General features: G+C 37.6%; 1 protein-coding gene across 10 annotated transcripts in view; it reads right to left on the bottom strand.

Annotated features, from left to right (window-relative positions):
* LOC135985279 (guanine nucleotide-binding protein G(t) subunit alpha-3-like) overlaps window positions 1-18,394 on the bottom strand; it is an 89,574-nt gene that overhangs the window by 67,656 nt on the left and 3,524 nt on the right. For 3 of the 10 annotated variants that reach the window (XM_065628415.1, XM_065628497.1, XM_065628507.1), the window contains exons 2-3: window positions 17,188-17,297; window positions 6,203-6,327 (exon numbers count right to left, since the gene is read on the bottom strand). The exons of 2 other annotated variants lie outside the window; for them this stretch is intronic. The gene's annotated coding sequence lies outside the window, so the exon portion shown is untranslated. Of the gene's footprint in view, window positions 1-6,202; window positions 6,328-8,911; window positions 9,099-17,187; window positions 17,298-18,303; window positions 18,392-18,394 lie in introns of those variants that run through there. 5 more of the 10 variants (XM_065628424.1, XM_065628441.1, XM_065628466.1 and 2 more) reach the window with 5 other exon arrangements.

The following is an 18,394-nucleotide window of genomic DNA, read 5'->3' as shown; positions in this document are numbered from 1 at the left end:
ACATGACTTGTGTTTGCTAAAGTAGAAAGGAGTTGTTTGTCATTCCTTTGTAAAGCCTATGGTTTTATATGCTGCACCTTCCTATGTCCTTGAAGATATATTTTGTTAATCAAGAACTCTGAAACAAAGTTCTTCCAAGAAAGGATATGCTGAAACACGCATGGAATATACTGAAAGTCAATGCTTGTTTGAAAGACATGAGGCATGCTCAGCCTTACATTTTCATCAAAAGATGTTTTACAGACATGGTGCTTGTGTTTGGAAAATACAAATGAGCAGCCAAAGAAATAAAAGCCAATTAAAATCTGCTGAGTTGAAGAACAAATGTTAAGAATCTTTCCAGTAGGAGAGGAGATGAGCACTGTGAGCATCCTGCTGGGAACACTCCAGCTGACTCTGGTAGGCAATATTCTGGGCTATATGGCTAAAAAAATGTCAGAAAGACTTTTACTTCTGTTTCAAGAGATAGCAGAGAACTATTTAACTGAGCAACCTAGAGTTGAGATTTGTATTTTTTCATGATTAAAACCAATTACTATTTGGCAAGACTGAAATAATCTAAACCAACAACTTTGGTTTTCACTTTGTAGACACTATATAAACAAACACACCAGTTCCATTTTTTAAATAACCAGCAATGTGTTCTGGCAATGCTAATCTCTCTGTTCTGGGGAACATGGTAATTTCAACTAAAAGGGATCTGATTTTCCAAAGGACAAAAAGCAGTCTTCATAAATCAGCTATGTAAATTTGAAGGCATCCAGTATAACATACGATTTCTGAAAATAAAATTTTTTAAATTCATGTACATTAGGATATTGCAGTGTTTGGGTTACAGAAATAAAGCAGAGATGCTGTTTTCAGCCCTACCAAGACTTAAAGAAAATACATGGAAATAAATGGGCTTTATCTGTGAAAAAATGAGGAATATCACAGAACTTCTGATTTTCCATTTCCTTTTATTTATGTAACTGCATTACTTCTCTGATGTAAACCCTTTTGGATTCCTGTGCCCTGTCACTTGGTCTGGCTCCTATTGCTGGGTGGCTCCAAATACGTGCAGAGTCAGTTAGAGGAGAGGACAATTGCTATTACCAATTCTGGACATGCAGGCAGCAGATTAGGCAACTGGACTAGGAAAAATTCCTTCTCTGACATTTTGCTTTGAGACACGGGAGTTTCCAGTCTCGCCGCGTAGACGCAGCGCCAATGCCAACTCTCCCAGCCTCCCCGCAGGCTCCGCGGAGATTCTCTGTGAACACTCAATTACATAAGTAAATCTGGCAGGGATGGGTTGTCATTAAACAAGGAGCTATGCCACTTTGCAGTTTCTAAATTCAGACTAACTTTTCACTCTTGAACATGCATAGAAAAAAGTATTTACACCTCATAAATTTCTCTTCATGACTTTAGAGACTGTCAGACTTTCTATTAACAAAAAGCAGGTAGAACACTACTTTCAAGGGCTCTGAATCTTTATAAACTCTATGAAAGTCCATTTCTCATGCCAGACACTGAGCCACTGAATCTTTATAAACTCTATGAAAGTCCATTTCTCATGCCAGACACTGAGCCACTGAACTCTTCAGGAAGTATTTTGATTTTTCATGAAAAAAAAAAAAAATCTTCCTCTCCTACTGTTTTAATTGAAGTGGCAATTACTCATGCAATGTGCAAGTTCAGTGCTGTTTGCTGTTGTAGTTTCAGAACAGAAATGCAACATACTGCATTATTTCATATATTTTCTTGTTATTAAAGATGCCAGACAGAAAGACATAGATGTCAAATATTTGTCAGTGTAATGCTTTTTCATAAATATCAATCAGTGTTGCATGATGTGTCTAGATTAGTGTGCTCCTTGCTAAACTTTATTATTGAACTGATTTCTATCCTAATATCTAATTAACTAGGAGCCATGATTATTTATCCATATGACAGCTCCTTTTTATGCCTCTAAAATTGCTTGAAGAAAATGACTGTTTGGGATTCCATCAGCACTTCATGAAGCTTAGGCTTCATGCATTGCAACACAGAGTGTTTGGCAAGTATTAATTATTAATTACTTGTGTGTTAAATTAATTTTTACTAATTACAGTACGGTGGAATAAAGACTATAAGAATAAATGAGAACAAAACCCTTAATGAATGAGATAGAATAGGACAATTTCATATTGCAATTATTTAATAAAGAGTTATGTGAGCTCTTTCAACTGTGATGAAATTCACTCTGAGCAAAACTCAGGAACAATGCCCATAGGGCTGTTTACATTCAAGTTATATGTCATTGTGTCAGGTCTCACTAACTGCAGTCACTTTTTCAGGATGAAACTCATCCCATAGCAAGTAAATCCCAGAGTCAAATAAGTCTCAGTTACAAAACAGAGATGAGACCAGGTCAGATACAGCTTATATTATAATTTTATTTGTTTCTGCTCCCTTCTAATACCTCATGAAATTGAAGACACTTTATTTTTGAAATTCTGAAAATCCCTCAACATCTTTGAAGTGCATATTTGCATGCCTTTTTGGGAATATTATATAGAATAATACTCCTTTTTTGCTTAGGAAGAAAGGAGAAACTTCATCTCACGCTGGGAAATATTCTGAGCTAAATTTTTGCAGAGAAATAGACATTTGTGCCAGGTAGTTCATGAGAACTATTTTTAATCTGTCATAGAGTAAGGATGAGAGGACTAAAGTAATAGAAAGGCATATTTTTCTCTGTAGAAAGTGAAGGGATTTGGATAGACATTCAGATGTCTCCAACATAGAGAACAAAATGTGGAAGGATGAATCCTAATCAGAATGGCAGTTCATTTCTTTCATTCCACAAGATGCATATTGATTCAGAAAGCATTAAAGATTTTTCAGAAAAAAAAAAAAAAAAGAAAAAAAAGGCGCTGTGGTCTGCTGCATGATTTTTATTGGTTTTTGTGGTTTTTTTCTGTTAACTTTTAATCCTGAAAAAATCTACTGAAGTTCACACACAGGAAAATATCCACTAGATCAGTTCTTCCAGGATGCTGCGGGGCTGGACATCACATTCACAACAGTGAACAACAGCAACATGAAGGTTTCCTGCAGTAAGGTAGAAGACGTCACATATATAGTTAATGATAGGTTTATAATGGATTTTGATCCTTAGAGTTGTAAGACCCAAACAAGACATGTTTTCAGGTGATCCAGAAAGATCTGGAAGTGAAAGCAGGAGATGTGTTGAGTCAGCACATTTGCATGTGGCCTATACTTTGAAAGTTGGTCTTGTCTCATCCATAGAATGCGCACTGGGTACATGTCCAGTGCATAATGTGAATTAAACATGAAGTATCAAAATGGTATTTCTAGGAGGCATAGTTCTAAAACTGGGAATCTGTCATGGATTAATTTCATCATAAGAAAAGGAAGGCTACCTAGAAATACAGTAGCCACATTAAAGAGGGCTCTAGCACCTCAGAAAGCACCTCAGTTTGAGCAATGCACTGAGTGGCGACACGCCAAAGAAATAGGTCTATATTATTGCCCCATTCTTCAGGTGAAGAACCTGAATGGTATGAAAAGTATGGCTTGGTTAAGGCTGTGTGAGGAGTCATAACAGAGTTTCCAAGGTCTGTGTAGGCACAAATCCTCCTAGTCACATACATTTCAGTGAGACACACATGGAAGTTTCCAAGGAGAAGGTGGTTTTTTTCAGGGTGTTCGCATGATGGAAAATGGAAATGGGCAAGGTTGCAAGAGACAAAACTGCTCAGCTATGTGCTAAGTCTCAGGAGACATTCTTGGAATTTACAACAAGGCACATGTATGTTCATGTATACATACAAGCATGTATAAATGCTTAAATATTTGTTGGGTAAAAAATGGAATATTATTGCCCTTAGGGAAGAGGGCCTTTGCATTTTACTTGGGCACAGGAAAATAAACCATCCACAGGTAAATATGTTTTCATGTTTACTATGAAAGAAAAGACCCTCTCACAAGCCTCACCAATTCATGAGGCAACATATGCCTGTCATACCAAGATGAAGATTCCTCTTATTACATGCAGATGAAGAATCGAAATACTGGGATCTGCTGTCTCCAAATGGCAAATAAGTTATGTTTTACTATTTTTTTTAATAACCCTGATGGATGAGAGTTGTCTGCCAGGAAAGCTGTTGGGAGGTGATAAAAAATCATTTCCACTACCATTGTTCCTGTTTTTCTTATGGAGATTCATACACATTACTTGAATGTGCATAGAGACACTATTTAGGTATGTGTACATTAGAATTGCAGACACCTTAAAACTATAGACAGAGGCATGTAGGCAAGCTGACAGATATCAGCTGACAGATGTCCATGGTGTTTGATCAAGATACTGGCATGCTCCCTTGGGCACATGGACTTTGGAAAATACAATGTTCAGTAATCCCTAAAATGTGTAATTATTGTTAAAACAGTTCTCACACACAGCAGTACAGTGGAAATAATCTTCCCTCTTGCATGAAGGTGCAATGCTGAGATAAGCATTTCAGTCTGCACAACCAAGACTTTTAAAGCACTGTTCTGAGATGGTCAAGATTTATCCTCAGAGAGGATGTGGGCAGGCAGCCTGACAGCAAGGCTTAGGGAAAGGGGAAAAAGTCCATGTTAGGATCTGACAGCTGAGAAAAGGAATTGTGAAAGAAAGACTGGTGAAAAACTAACTAGAAAACCACTAACAGAGCAGAGTGCAGCATGGAAGAAATGGTTGCCAAAAGCTGGAGGGACTGAGAATTTTTATGTCTGTAATCCTGTGGCTGTTACTACCAAGAAAGTCTTGGGAGTGTCCTGCTGAATCTTCTCCAATACCATTTTGGGAATCTGATAAGTGACTATTGTTACTTTTTGACTAAAACAGAGAAGCCTGAGTATAATTAGATAGAGGGTGTGCACTCTGCCACAAACATGCCTGGGGTGTTTCATGTTGTGATGACATGTTTACAATTCTGTAATCTTCATGCTATGTAATTTTAAGGATTGTTTTTAAATGCTAAACACTGATGAGTGCTCTGACTTCTCAAAGCGTAAGAAAGAAGTGGAGGATACACCCTATATCCTTTCTAGCTGTTGTGGGATGGGAGGAAGGGCACAGCACTGGTTTTGTTAGTCCAATATGCCTGATCCACCAGTGAGCCTGTCTGCCTGTGCGTTCAAAGTTTGAGTTGTTCCCAGCTTCATCTTGGATCCTCTTTCAGTTCTGGTGCAGGTAAGTTAAGGATGAGGTTTACTTTTCCTTACCTGGCACGTCTGCTTCTTTGTGTATGGGCGAAGCTATTAAATATTCATTTTTGTAGGAGTGGGAGGACTTCAAAAAGAGTTCTGAATGACAGCTGGGAACGGAAAAGATAATGGATAGGAGTACCATGGGCTTTAGTGTTCAGAGGCTTTAGGAAGGAACACAAACAAGAAGACATTACGGGACTAAGTTACCAGACGTAAATTATTATTTATAATTAACCTTTTCAGGTAAGATTCATCTGTGTACCGAAGAACACTGTTAAATCTGGCTTTCAGTTGCAACCAGCTTTTTGATTAATGGATAGTGTGAGGTTATGTACCAGGCCTTCAGGCAGAGAGAGAAGGGAAGTAGGAGAAGAAAGAAATACTATCATGGGGGATTTGGGGATACATAAAAGTTAATGTCAGGGGAAAAGGACAGAATTGATGGAAAGCTGTAAATTCTGGAACTGGGGAAAAAAACTGGAGTATAATCCATTGAGGGAGGAGACAGACTAGAGGAGATGCTTGGTATTGGAGTGACAGCTGAGATGATAGGGTGGAAGGTGAGAGAGATATACGGAGAGCTGGAGGAGGGAGGAGGTTCTTGGGGAAGGAAACAGGAGAAAAAGGAAGCACACACAGAAAGGAAAGCAGAAGGGAAGTCTGGCGACAAGCTGGAGACTGCAGCTGTGAAAGCCGCACAGGAAGCAGCCAACGGGACTCCAAGAAGACCAAAGGTAGAACAACAGTATTTACATAAGAGGGTAGGTCATAAAATATCCAGATTAATGGAAATTTCAGGAGTATTTTTATTTCCTTACTTTCCCTTGTCACTTCATTTTATGACTAGCTTTAGAGAAGGAGAAACTTCATAGAAAGCCAGGTAAAGAGGGTTATAGCATGGGATGCCTCTTGAGTTAGTACATGCCAGATGTAGCTTTATAGCTCCTGTCATACTGACTCTTGTCGGAGTCCTGTTAACTCTCTGAGACAGCTTTTATCTTCATTATGATAGGCCTTGGCAGACAGGCTGCTCACTGCTGCTATTTGCTGTAACTGTCTGGAAGGAGGTGCCCCAATCTGCAGCTGAAATTACAAAAAAAATAATACAGTGCTTAAAACTTTAATACTTTAATAGTTTTTAAAAAGTACTTTAAACAGTTCATAGCTGCGATGATAAAGGGATCTAAAAAGGATCCAAAAGAACAGTCAGAGAAAGTAATAGCACTGCCAGTTGACTCAGATGTTCATTTAGACAACAAAATTCTGAACTAAAGCCTGTGGAAATCATTAGGAAGAGTCCCATGAATTCGAACAGTTGTATTCACAGCTGTGACCCCTCATCCTGACCCCTGTGCTTTGTGTAAATATGTATAACAAGCCCAGATTTGAAGAGTTATCTCTAGCATGAAACTCTTTACCTGGCTTCCAGTGTGTTGCGAGGGCTAACTAGGGTTAGATAATGTTTGCAAAGAGTTATTGCAAAGAGCAAAGTCAATTAAGCTTGCTCTGGACTGGCAGCAGGGACCTGACACAAGAGCTGGGGCTATTGCAGAGGGTGAGGAGCTCAGAGGCAGAGGCTGGTGTTGAAAGGACTCCTCAGAGCTGGTCTTTCTTGCAAAGCAAAAGTGCGAAAGGGTATTTATCTCTGTTTATAATTCCTTATCACTTGAGACAGTTTAGCTACCAAGGAGTTTAAAAGGTCTCTGCAACTTTCTATTTGTCTTTGTGGCTGATGAAAGATTGACTGGCTTGTAGGTTGCTGGTCAGGCAGGGTTGCTATAGGGTTGCTACAGCAACTTGATTTTTCTGTGAGGAAGGAGCTAACTTCTGCAGAGCTCTTCTGCAGCTCTCCAGTTCTGGTGGCCAGAGCAGTGAGAGCAGCTCTCCTCCCACACAGGTACGTGACCCTGCTCCTGGACTAAACAGAGTTTCTCAGCATGCAGCTGGACATTGTATTTGTTTTGTGAGCCTGCTGTTGCATCCTATTGCTAGCAAAATGCTTTTACATGCTAGCATTATTAGAAGCAAAGGTAGATGTCATTCAGCCTGTTTATAACTCTAAGAAAAACATATTTACTAAAATTTTGAAAGTCTAAATATGTTGATAATCAATTTATTCTACTTGCGTATTCCTATCCAGATTAATATATTGCTAATATTTCACTGTACATTCGATTAAAATTAATGTATTCACTTTTAAAACTGTAAGATAAGTATAATAATCTGTAAATCATTATTTACATATATATGAAGGTGTATCATATAAAGGATTATATACATTTATTATAAAAATATGAACAAAGAGAATTATCAAGTGTATGTATGATCATAAAATGCATGTTTTATAAGTGTGGTATAAATGAACATCTGAAAATATTGTTGTAATTGTTAATTACAGGAAAAGGTATATATGTGCATTTCTCTGTAGATTTAAAATTATAATTCATGTCCACTAAAGATGCTGATGTAACATATATTAAATTAATTTTGATATGTAATTCCTGAGATCAACTCAATAAATATAGCATAGTAATGTAAATACTAATAACTTGCACTATTTCAGTGATCTGATTCTCTTTAACAACTGATACAGTAAATGTGATACTAACTCAGTGATTTTTTTCTTTTTTTTTATTTGGCAAAAATGTCATATTCATAGCAAATGTGTAGTCTGTAGTTGTCTAGTCTTGGGGAAGTTTTTCTGTCCTTAAGTGATACTTCAGAAGCATTTATATGATTGGCACAACCAAGAAAATGACCAGAAATGTAGATTTTTTTTTTCCAGCTAAATTATTGTATTTTGGAAATACTTTTTTGTAACTGCTAGTTATATGCATATTTCTGTAACATGATTTCATTTGAAAGAACAATGTCATACCTTAGTATCAGAAAATGACATAATCTGAGTTCAGGGTGTCTATTATTTTCCTGCTCCATTCACTTCTAGTGCACAGAAATCACCACTAGTTCTTTTTTCTACTGCTCTCTTCTGTATAGTTGCTAATGTTTCTTAATATGCAAGAATACTTCACAAATACTCCTCATCTCTCAAGACCTTCAGCTACTGCCAATGTATCTCTTGTGTCAAGGGTGATTTTATTTTTTAGTTGGGTTTTTTTGTGTGTGTGAGATCTATGTTTCATACTTTCAATGTAATAATTAAATATCTTCTCAAGAAAAATATGAGAAAAGGAAAATTTCTTTTTTGTCACACACACAAGAGTAGAGCATTAGCACTTAGAATAAAGCATCCTATGAAAATTTGAATAATAAGGTGTTTGTATAATAGTTTAGATGAAGCCTAGCTCGCTATATCCATAGGGTAAGGCTGTAACAGGTGAAAGACCCTGTGGCAGTTGGTGCGCGTTTTCTTGAAACTGTCTGAGTATTGCATTCTCACCCACACTGGTTGGCAAGACCCACACTGGTTGGCAAGACCTACACAGTCTGCACCTGCACTGCCAGCTGGAGGGGAAAATCTGCTTTTCTAGGAGTGTTTCCATTAGTCCCATGTTGCCACTGCTGCAGTCTCTGAGATTTCCCCTGAGGAAGCTTAATCAGGAGGGGCTTTGGCCTGTATTAATTCTCAAAATTATTTTCTATATCACCCTTTCTTTTGGTAGAAAACATGCATCTCACTGGCAAAGACCTGATCTCCTGGTACTACCTCAATCACCAATTCTGATTCTCAAAGTGGGGCGGAGGAACCATCCCAGGACATGGAGTTGATTAAGTAAAGCTTTCTTCTTGTTTGGGTTTACTATCTTGTGTTTGAGGCTGAACTGAAGTCCTGGCAAAGATCTTCTACACGTTGCTCAAACCAAGGACATGTCTCCAGGTCTAGAACACATGAACTGAAAGAAAAAGGGTGTCAAATTATTTGACAAGTCACCAGCTCTTGAGAAGTCACCAAAAGGTTGACCTTCAACTTACCTCTTCATTAATTGGAAAAGTCCCCTGTATGTATGTTGCTCTTAATTACTACACAGACAAAATTATGGTGTAGCTGGTAGGCAAAAGCTGGCATAAGGGCTACCCAGTCATTCATCAAAGCCACTGCCATTGTCTGTTTGAGGCGACTTACTATGGTGACTATTTCTCAACTAGGCATTGCATCAGTGAAGGAGTTTTGAATTACCCCATTTTCTGTGATTTCTGAGCCAAGGAGAAGAGTTTTGCAAGAAATGTAATATATCCAAGTAGGGACAAGATTTATTAAATTTCTCTTGACTTTCAAAGCACGCTTTCAAAATTTCCCTCCTCTATCATTGGAGCCTCTTCTCTGTGCCCTCTTTAGGTTTCCGTGAGAAATGTCTCTAGCATTAATAGTCTTACTCAGCCCTCTCAGTAACAAATTTTTATGTCTCTTTGTTGCTTCAGACTTGCCCAGAAGGCTCAGTTATTATGTTAGAGTTTCGGTATTGGGTTCAGTTCTGTGAAGTTTCTATCTACATTCTGAGTGGTTCTCACATGAACACACAAGACTCCATACCTCTCTTGTGCTTTCTTCACCTTATTCCCCTGCTAAAATAATTTGAAAATAATTTTTAAAGTGATTTTGAGAACTGTGAAAGGCAGTAGTTTATGCATGCCATAGTCAATGAAGAAGAGCTCAGAAACAATATTTCTGGGGAAAAAATGAACTGAACCAGCTGCTGGATCTTCCTTTATACATTTTTTCTCTAAAGAACCTAGTTACAATATGACAGAGAAACTTATCACTGGCAGGAGCCAAATATAACACACTGTTTCCACCCTACTGCTGCCAAGTTGGCTTGAGCCAACGGTCTTTTAGGATGTTTTCCGTATAGACAGAACACATTGAGAATCACAAGAGACATCACCCTAGGTCCTGACACTTCACAGAGCTGGGGAAACTGCAGCTGAGAGTCATTAGTACGTTACAAAGGAGCTACACAGCAGTTTGGAATGAGTCCTCCATGTTCTTCTGGTGGGAAATCAGGTATTGATGCATGTTTGGGAGTAACTTTTTTCAGGGGGCTGAAGACTGCTTTATATGAGTGGTTGGAGGATGCCTCAGGGCACACACTGGAAAGCCCTGAAGGCCAACATGTCTACAGTAAAAGTCTGTGGTGCAAGGTGGGCAAAAAAATTCTACAACACCTCTGCAATCTTTGGCCAAACTTTCAGTTAATGGCAGGTGTTAAATATTTTGAAGTTTTCTCATTGCATTTTCTTCTTGCTTCACAGCTTATGTGCACTTAGCAGAGCCTCGTACAGCTGTCCTGATATTGTCAGTATGGTGCACTGATAAAGGGGGGAGCTGAAATAGTTTCTGGGGAGTTTCAGTGGAATTGTTCTAACGTTAATCTTCTAAAAGTTAGATGTCTAACTTAAATGAGTCCTTTAGATCCTCTATAGTTAAAGGAGATACATCAGTACCTCCAAAGGACTTGATACATTCTTGACTAAGAAAAGCATGTAAGGTATATAGGATGAATCTGGGGAAGTGCTCATACCTCTCCATTGAGAATAAGCCAATTTACCTTTCTTAGGCCAGATGCCTAATTTTTGCCTGGATAAAATTATTTGCATCAAATATTTGTAGTTAACTTTAAACAAGAAGACAATTATTGCTTTGAAACTATCTATTTCTTTTCTTCTAGGTCCTTAGAGATAAGGTATTAAAAGAGAAACTGAAAAAAACTGAAATATCTTGATACCTCCTTCTTTTAAAGTGAGGTGACTACTCCTGCCATATAACACTGTTCTCTCCCATGGCTTTTGGAAAATTAGGTGGTAGAAAATAGCAGTCATAGTGACAGTACCTGAAACAAAGTCACAGTGAACATACTATTTAGTAAAAAAAATATTAATTTTAGGTTATTATTTTATAATTTGGATGTTATATATCCAAGTTCTTTATAGGCAGTACTTGAAGACAGACCATGTTCATTCTAGGGGAGCCTCATATACAACAGAAGTGAAAAAATTTTGGGGTTGGTCTGAATGGATAGCTCATGTACTGCTTCTTATGTATTCTTATGTATTATATGATGAGGTGATAAGCAGAAGATTTTTCATATCCATAGGAAATTAAACTGCCTTTCATTAATACAAAATTACACTGCCTATGAAGGAACACCTCCTAGTATCTCCAACACATGCAGAGGGACAGAAGCCTCACCCAACTGGCGACATATTGCGTGTTTTCTTTTGTAGTTGATTCATATTCCTCATTCTCCTCCTCAGTAGAACTAAGCGCACATGAGTGAATATGAGTGTGTTGAATCAGAAAGAGTTTCTCTGGGGACAGGAGCCATCTGTTATTTTTTGTAGGTTTTTTTGAAGGCTTTAAATCTTTCACTAGTGAGCAAGATACAACCCTTCCTGTGAGACTTAACTGTGGAGAAGCCAAAGAGGACCAGTGAGGGGTTGCAGTAGGATTTTGGGTAGGGAGTGTAGAAGATACATAAGATGATGTTGACAGAATGAGCTGGACAAACAATGAATCTGTGCTTTTACTTGCTGTAGAAAGCAGGTAAACATAATTCCTCACAGCTTTATTTCAAAATAGGAAGAGTGCTCAGAAAAAATAGAAATCAGGTTTTGAATGCTGAGGACATTAACCTCATCTTCTGCCCCAGGGCTTGGAATTTGCCAAACAACTGGAAGGTTTCTTGTTTGGTTGGTTTTGTTCTGTGTTTTGTGTTTGTTTTGTTTTAAAGGTTTGGGTGCTCTGAAAAGAAACAGAAGGTGTAAAAGTAAAGAAAGGAGTTTCCTGGAGTTCTCTAATGTACTTGGTAACCTCAGCCACATCTCCACACCTGACAAGGGATTAATGTCAAGATTAGTTTCTGCAAGTCTCTTTATAGGAAGGTGAAGAAAAAACCCTGATACTGACATGACTGTGGAAACACAGGAATATAAAATCATGCTGTGCTGTACTGCACATCAGAGAATGCCCATAGGAATGTGGAAACATTTATGTTGGCATCCTTAAAATTTGAATTATGTGTACCATAAATGTATGTCGTTCCCTGATGGAAGGGATGTTAATGTGAAAAAAAAAAAGAGCGGGGAGGGAGGGGAACACTGAAGGTTTAGTAATCTCACGGCTTATAGATTATTAACTCTTCTCATTTGTTCTCTCTGTGTTTGGAAAACACCCCAAAGAATGTGATTTCCAAAAGGCCCCACTATGAGATGTCTAGAAAAGCCAGGAATCACACTCATCTTTAGCCTTTTCTTGTCAGTAGCATATTTATTCCAGGAAATGTGGGTGGATTTTATTTAGAGTTAAAAACCACGTTGTTCTGCTTCCTGCACTTTTCTGTGTCTTCATCAAGCACGTGAGTGTCATTTACACCACTTTTCTTCCTCAACAGTTTCTCCTTGTGAGGTAGTTTGTCTATTGTCTCACTGCTGGGGACTCTGGTGGAGTACATAATTTTCTTATTTTTCTGTCATTGTTCTGTATTTTCTCCCCTATAACCTCTGAACTGTAATATGAAGCCAGAGAACACAGAAGAACTATTAAACACTTATGGTTTGGTTCTAAGAAACAGAAATGACTGATAGCCAAAAGTGCGCAACTTCTCTCTTAGCTCCAAATCATTTTAGCTGGTTTCTGCAGTCGAACCTGACAGTCATGATTTCACTGCCAAGCACTGCCTGCTAGAAGAGATTTCGCTTATATAGGACAATAACAGGATATCATAAGTAAAAAAAATCGCAAACACAGCTCAGCATGTATCTGTTGAAAACTGAGTTTCATTTTATCTGCTTTAGTGCCTCTAGGATTCCAACAAAAACACAGCAGTTGATATTTTCCCCCATTCTGAATGGTGCACGTTGAATCCCATATTATGTAAACAAAGACAATGAGCACAGTAGGGAAGATCTCTGTGGTCAGGTGTGAGTAACTGGAATTGCTTCCTCTTAGAAGAGACGAATCTGCAATGAAGAAGGCAGTGTAGCCTGCGGAGAAAGCTGGGGGGTTCCAAACAAGAGCATCCTCAGGGGTGGTAAAACTGACAGAGGTTGCCCAGAGAGGTGGTAGATGCCCCATCCCTGGAGACATCCAAAGCCAGGCTAGACGGGGCTCTGAGCAACCTGATCTGGTTGAAGATGTCCCTGATCATTGCAGGGAGTTGGACTAGATGAGCTTTGAAGGCCCCTTCCAACCCAAACTATTCTGTGATTCTATGATCATACAAAGAGATAGAAATAATTAATGATAATATTCATAAAAGTAGTGCATGGAAACTATAGTGTGGAGAACTACTTCTTTCAGCAGTTAAACTCCACTCTTTAGTTAGAGGATAGAGGAAAGCAAATTCACGGCACTTTTCAAGGGCGTGGAAATGGAGTTAGTCAGGGTCACCAACTTTCCCTGACAGCATGCCTTGTATAAAGACTGTCTTATAGGTTGCTTTCAAAGGACCAAGTCTGCTTTCACTCTTGCTTTCACTTCTGGGAGATAAAACCTCACATTCATCAGTCTTAATCCACCTTAGATTCATTTAGCAGAAGTAGATTAGAGGAAAGGAGCTTCTTCCACAAAAGCTTAACTTTCAAATAGGGCGATATCAGAAACAGAGCAGGAAACAATCAGTCAAAACACACAGCAAATGTTAAACGTAAACTATTCAGTGTTAAACCTTGAAAGTCTGGACCTAAGAAGGTATTTTATCTCTTATAATAAAATAAGCCAAATATAAATCACTTCCTCTTGCTGCTGCCAGAACAATATTTTAAATCAATCCATTCATTTAATTCACCTGGGATGAGGAAGAATTTAAAATATTTGTGCAAAATCTTGCCAAACTGATTATTGTTATTTTTTTGTAGACACTGTGCTGTGTTGACTCTTTGGTCTACACAGATGTCAATGTAAAAATAACTGATTTTTAGATACATCAAGAAAAAGAAGCTTCTGGGATGGAGTTCATTGAACTTGCAGTTAAAGAGGAAGAGCCTTAGCACTTTATGAGGAAATGTTGTAATCCAACTTGTGGAAAAAAAATTGCTTTAAAAGATATTCTGACATTTCTTGATTTTTATTACTTGAAAATACATTATCACAAGGATTAAACTGCAAAGGTGTTTAGCCTGTATTTTGGCAGAGAATCACTGGACTAGTAAGGCTTTACTTATACAGCAGAGCATGCTATAAACCAAAGAATATTTGAAAATATTAAAGCTTCTTAAAGAAGCTGTCAGGAACTGGTTAGTCATAACTTGCTAATATAAGCAGTTTTAAAGCAGAAGGATATCAGAGAAGTAACCAGGAACCAAATAAGTAAGTTAGCCTTTTGTCTCCTTGACCTTTGGTTCACTTGGATCAAAATTTGACAAAGATTGCAGCTGCTAAGTGTATTACCACGAGATGTTGGTAGTGGCTTTTAGTCAGACTATAAAAATAACCCCCGCACACGAGCTCCAATACAACCTAACTTTTTCTTCTGGCAAAATGATAAACAGGGAACTGACGTCTCTTGGAATATATAAACACTCCCTCGGAGTTTAGAGCTATGTACTTGGTGGGGAGATTTAGCTGCTCGTATTCTGGTAACCTGATGCAAGTCATGTGCTAAGTACTTGTATGTTCAGCTGAAAAGTCAGTTGCCCTTACTCAAGGTGAGTCATACCATAGAACACTTAAAATCAGAGAGTTTTCCTCAGAAATACTTTTAAAATCAGTTGGTGGAAAGCTCTTGAAAATATTTACTTGTAATATAAAATAAAATGACAGGATTTTGCAAAGCTATTTGCAAGAAAAAGTGAAATTTTACACGTATTAGTGAAATGCCTTGTTACTCTTTTAGCAATGGTGTTTTATGTTCAGTATTGCTGATTTTGCCAGTTGCATTCTGTCTTAATATTTAATATTCTTCAAACTACAGTTCTGGGGTCATATGAATTTATCTGAAATGCATATTTTTAAAGTGATATTTGTGGCATTTACTATTGCAGAGAAAAAGCTTGAACACATAATATAGATATATGGCAAAGATTTTAAAATTAAAAAAAAAAAAAAAAGAAAGAAAAAACCCCACAGGAATAACCTGTTCCCTGAAAATGTATCTCTTAAAAATGTAAGGGTTTTAATCCCACCATCTGACTCTGGAGAAAATGGAATTATGTTTAAAGAAATATTGTGTTTTGTGATTGAAATTCTTAATAGGAATTTTAAAAACCCATTTTAATTTTCACTTTCTATTCTGCTTAAGGTAAATTATTTTAGCTTGAACATGAATTCCCAGACACAACTGCATTCTTATTGGAAATTTCTATTTTAATGTTCATATTTAATGTTCAGTTATGATTAGAAAATCTTGTTGTTTTCTATGTGAAATTGAATGTTATGTTGTGAGGGCTCTTCATCGCAGTTGTGTAATGGATAATTTGAATTGCATAAATTGAGATATGTCTAGACTGCTATTGCACTGTGCTTCATGGGAGAAGGGTGAATATTTTTCAGCTTTTAAAAACTTGGAATAAACTCAAGTTATTAGCAACCACTTGCTTTCTAGCTGTTTATTGCTAGTACTCATGAGAGATACCTCGTCTGCCTAATATGAAAAAAAAGAAAATCTATTGCAACAGCATGTAGAAACTTAGATGGAAATGTATTTTGGTGGCAAATGTATTTCTGCTGAATTTGAAAAGCTTCGGTATGTAAGCCAAGAAAAAAAGCCTAACAATGTCTAAAAGCCTTCTTTAAACACTTATAAAAGAGATAATTTCATTTTTTAATTTTAAAATGTGTATTTCCACTCATAAAAAATGAATCTGCTAGAATAGACAGCATTGAGGAAAAATCCACCTAAAATATTACTTTTCAGATTATGATTTAATTGCGAATTTCTGTTTCTCCTTAGATTTGCTACCATGTGTGACAGCAGTCAGGTTTTTAAATCCCCACGTCACTTATCCAATGAGTTGCACAGCTGTATTACAGTTCTGCTATTTAGTCCATTAGTCTATTTAGTCCATTAGATCCTGGTCTGAACATATCTACAAAGATAATATGACAGCTGGTCCTACTGACTTTCACTTAGAAGTTCTTCAGGTCTAATGAGTTTCTAACTTGAGTTTGCTTCAAAGTTTACTGTTATCCACATTATGCATCTATCCACTGTATCAAAGACCCCTTAATAACTTGGTGTTTTTATAATTCAGTCAAGTTGTCTTTCAATTATCCTTGTGAAAGTTGAAAAGTTTGGGAAAATGGATTTTTTTCTGAATGTTACCCCTTTGGTGAGTTTTTTTTGCTGTTTTGTGCAAAGGCACACAGTAACAGAGCTGGTAGAGAGGAAAGCAACTAAGTAAACCTGGGGTTCAAATGGGGTGTACCTCCCCCAGGAGAAAAGCCAGGTTTACAAGCTGTAAAGAGACTCTTCCCATTCCCTAGTGAGAGTTAAAAACATGAGCAAAATCTGCTTTTTAAAATTTTTTAATTAGTTCCTTGTACGGGCAGATAAAGCAAGCAAAGGGTAAAGTTTGATGTGGGAACCACAAGCAATGACCTGGTAGCAGGTGAATGGACTGGCTGACTTTAACAGGAAGAGCATTTTCTGAGATTGCAAGTAGTCATTTGGTCATTCTGCTTGTAAGCATCAAAGGAGAAATGATTAAAATACCAAATGAGCTCAGATGTACAGAAATAGTCATTGTTAATGGCAAAAGAGCCATAAACTGCTGCTAGTGCAAAAGCGGGCAAAAGGTGGGTGTCCAATGCAGATAAAAGGAGCAGTCTGGGCTCAGGTATAGACATTATATATATATATCTATTTGTGAGTTTGGTAGCACACATCATCAGCCTGCTGAACATGGTACCTTATATGTCAGTGCTGCATACTGTATGTGTCTGGGGGTTTTTTAAATAAAAGGACGTCATAACTGCATTTAGAAAAATAAAATACGTTCATTTCCTACACCCACTTTATATTTAGAAATCCATGAAGATTTTTTTACCCTTTTAATCCTTGAGAATTCAGATTGAGTTGTTCTTCCACTCCATCTTCCTGTTTTCCTTTGTTCTTTGTGTTTGGCCTTGAATGCGTAATTAACTCTGCAACTAATACCTGTTTTAAAATTGATTTAGAGATGAACACAACATATTAACAAGAAGAACTTGCTAGGAATAAAAAGGCTATGGGCAACATCAACTGAAACAGAAAACAGTGGATTTTCTGTTACCTGGAAGTATAAAAAATTAACAAACTTGCAGATTCTGTGCATGTGATTAATTCCTGAGCAAGAATAAATTAAAAATTAGGCAATTCTTTATCTTAGTTATTCATAAAAAGTAACAAATAGGAAAAAAAATCACCGTGAGCTTATGTTTTACCATATCTCTCACTACAGGTGTAATTCTGATTTTCTTTACAACGCCTTTCACTAGGGGCCAGATCTTAAGATATGTTTACCATATTACCAGTAATTGTTGATTTCCAATGAGTAGTTAGAGATTTTTTTTTTCTGAGACGGAATGGTCTTGAAACATAAGGTGTTATGTCTTTCAAAGATAGAAATCTAGCCTTGCTTTAAGAATTCTGTCTTCGTGTAAGAAACTTGGTGATGGTAAAAATGGAAAATCCAGTCATGCTTAAGGTGCAAAACCAAAGTTTTATCCCATCAGTAGCAGAATGTGGATTGAGAGAGATTGGGAAGACAGGCTTCTCATAGGTGCCTCCCATTAGAGGCCACCATTCCCACCAAGGTGCTGGTGGACCTTGAGGGCTTCCTTACTGGCACAATGCAGAAGCAGCCTGGGTAGCTCACACCACCTGTACAAACTCCTGTTTTTCCCCGAACCGGGAGCCTCCGGCATTGCAGGCTGTGATAAAAGCAGAGGGTCATAGCCTCCTCCTTCGGCACACAGAGATTTTGGAGAAGGTGCTTGCCTCAGGAAGAGTGTCAGTTGAATAATAGTTATGTCAGTTTGCCCTAATGAATCAGAGCCAAGAAAAAGAATAAAAAAGGGACTAGCTTGCTAGACATACATGCAATTTTTTTTTCTTTTTTTTTTTTTTTTTCCTTGGCATTGGTTACCACTATCTGGCTGGTTTGGACATGTTATCTTCCTACCTGTTTCACCCCATGCACTTTGTACTTTGAGCTTTGGAATGTGACTTTTGTTCGCTCTCTCCTTATATTAACAGCTCCTTTCAGGAAGATC

The sequence above is a fragment of the Caloenas nicobarica genome, chromosome 1 (assembly GCF_036013445.1).
Source record: "Caloenas nicobarica isolate bCalNic1 chromosome 1, bCalNic1.hap1, whole genome shotgun sequence".
In the NCBI taxonomy this organism is placed as follows: Eukaryota; Metazoa; Chordata; class Aves; order Columbiformes; family Columbidae; genus Caloenas; species Caloenas nicobarica.
Note: the sequence above shows the minus strand (reverse complement) of the source record. Positions and strands in the feature narration are given on the sequence as shown.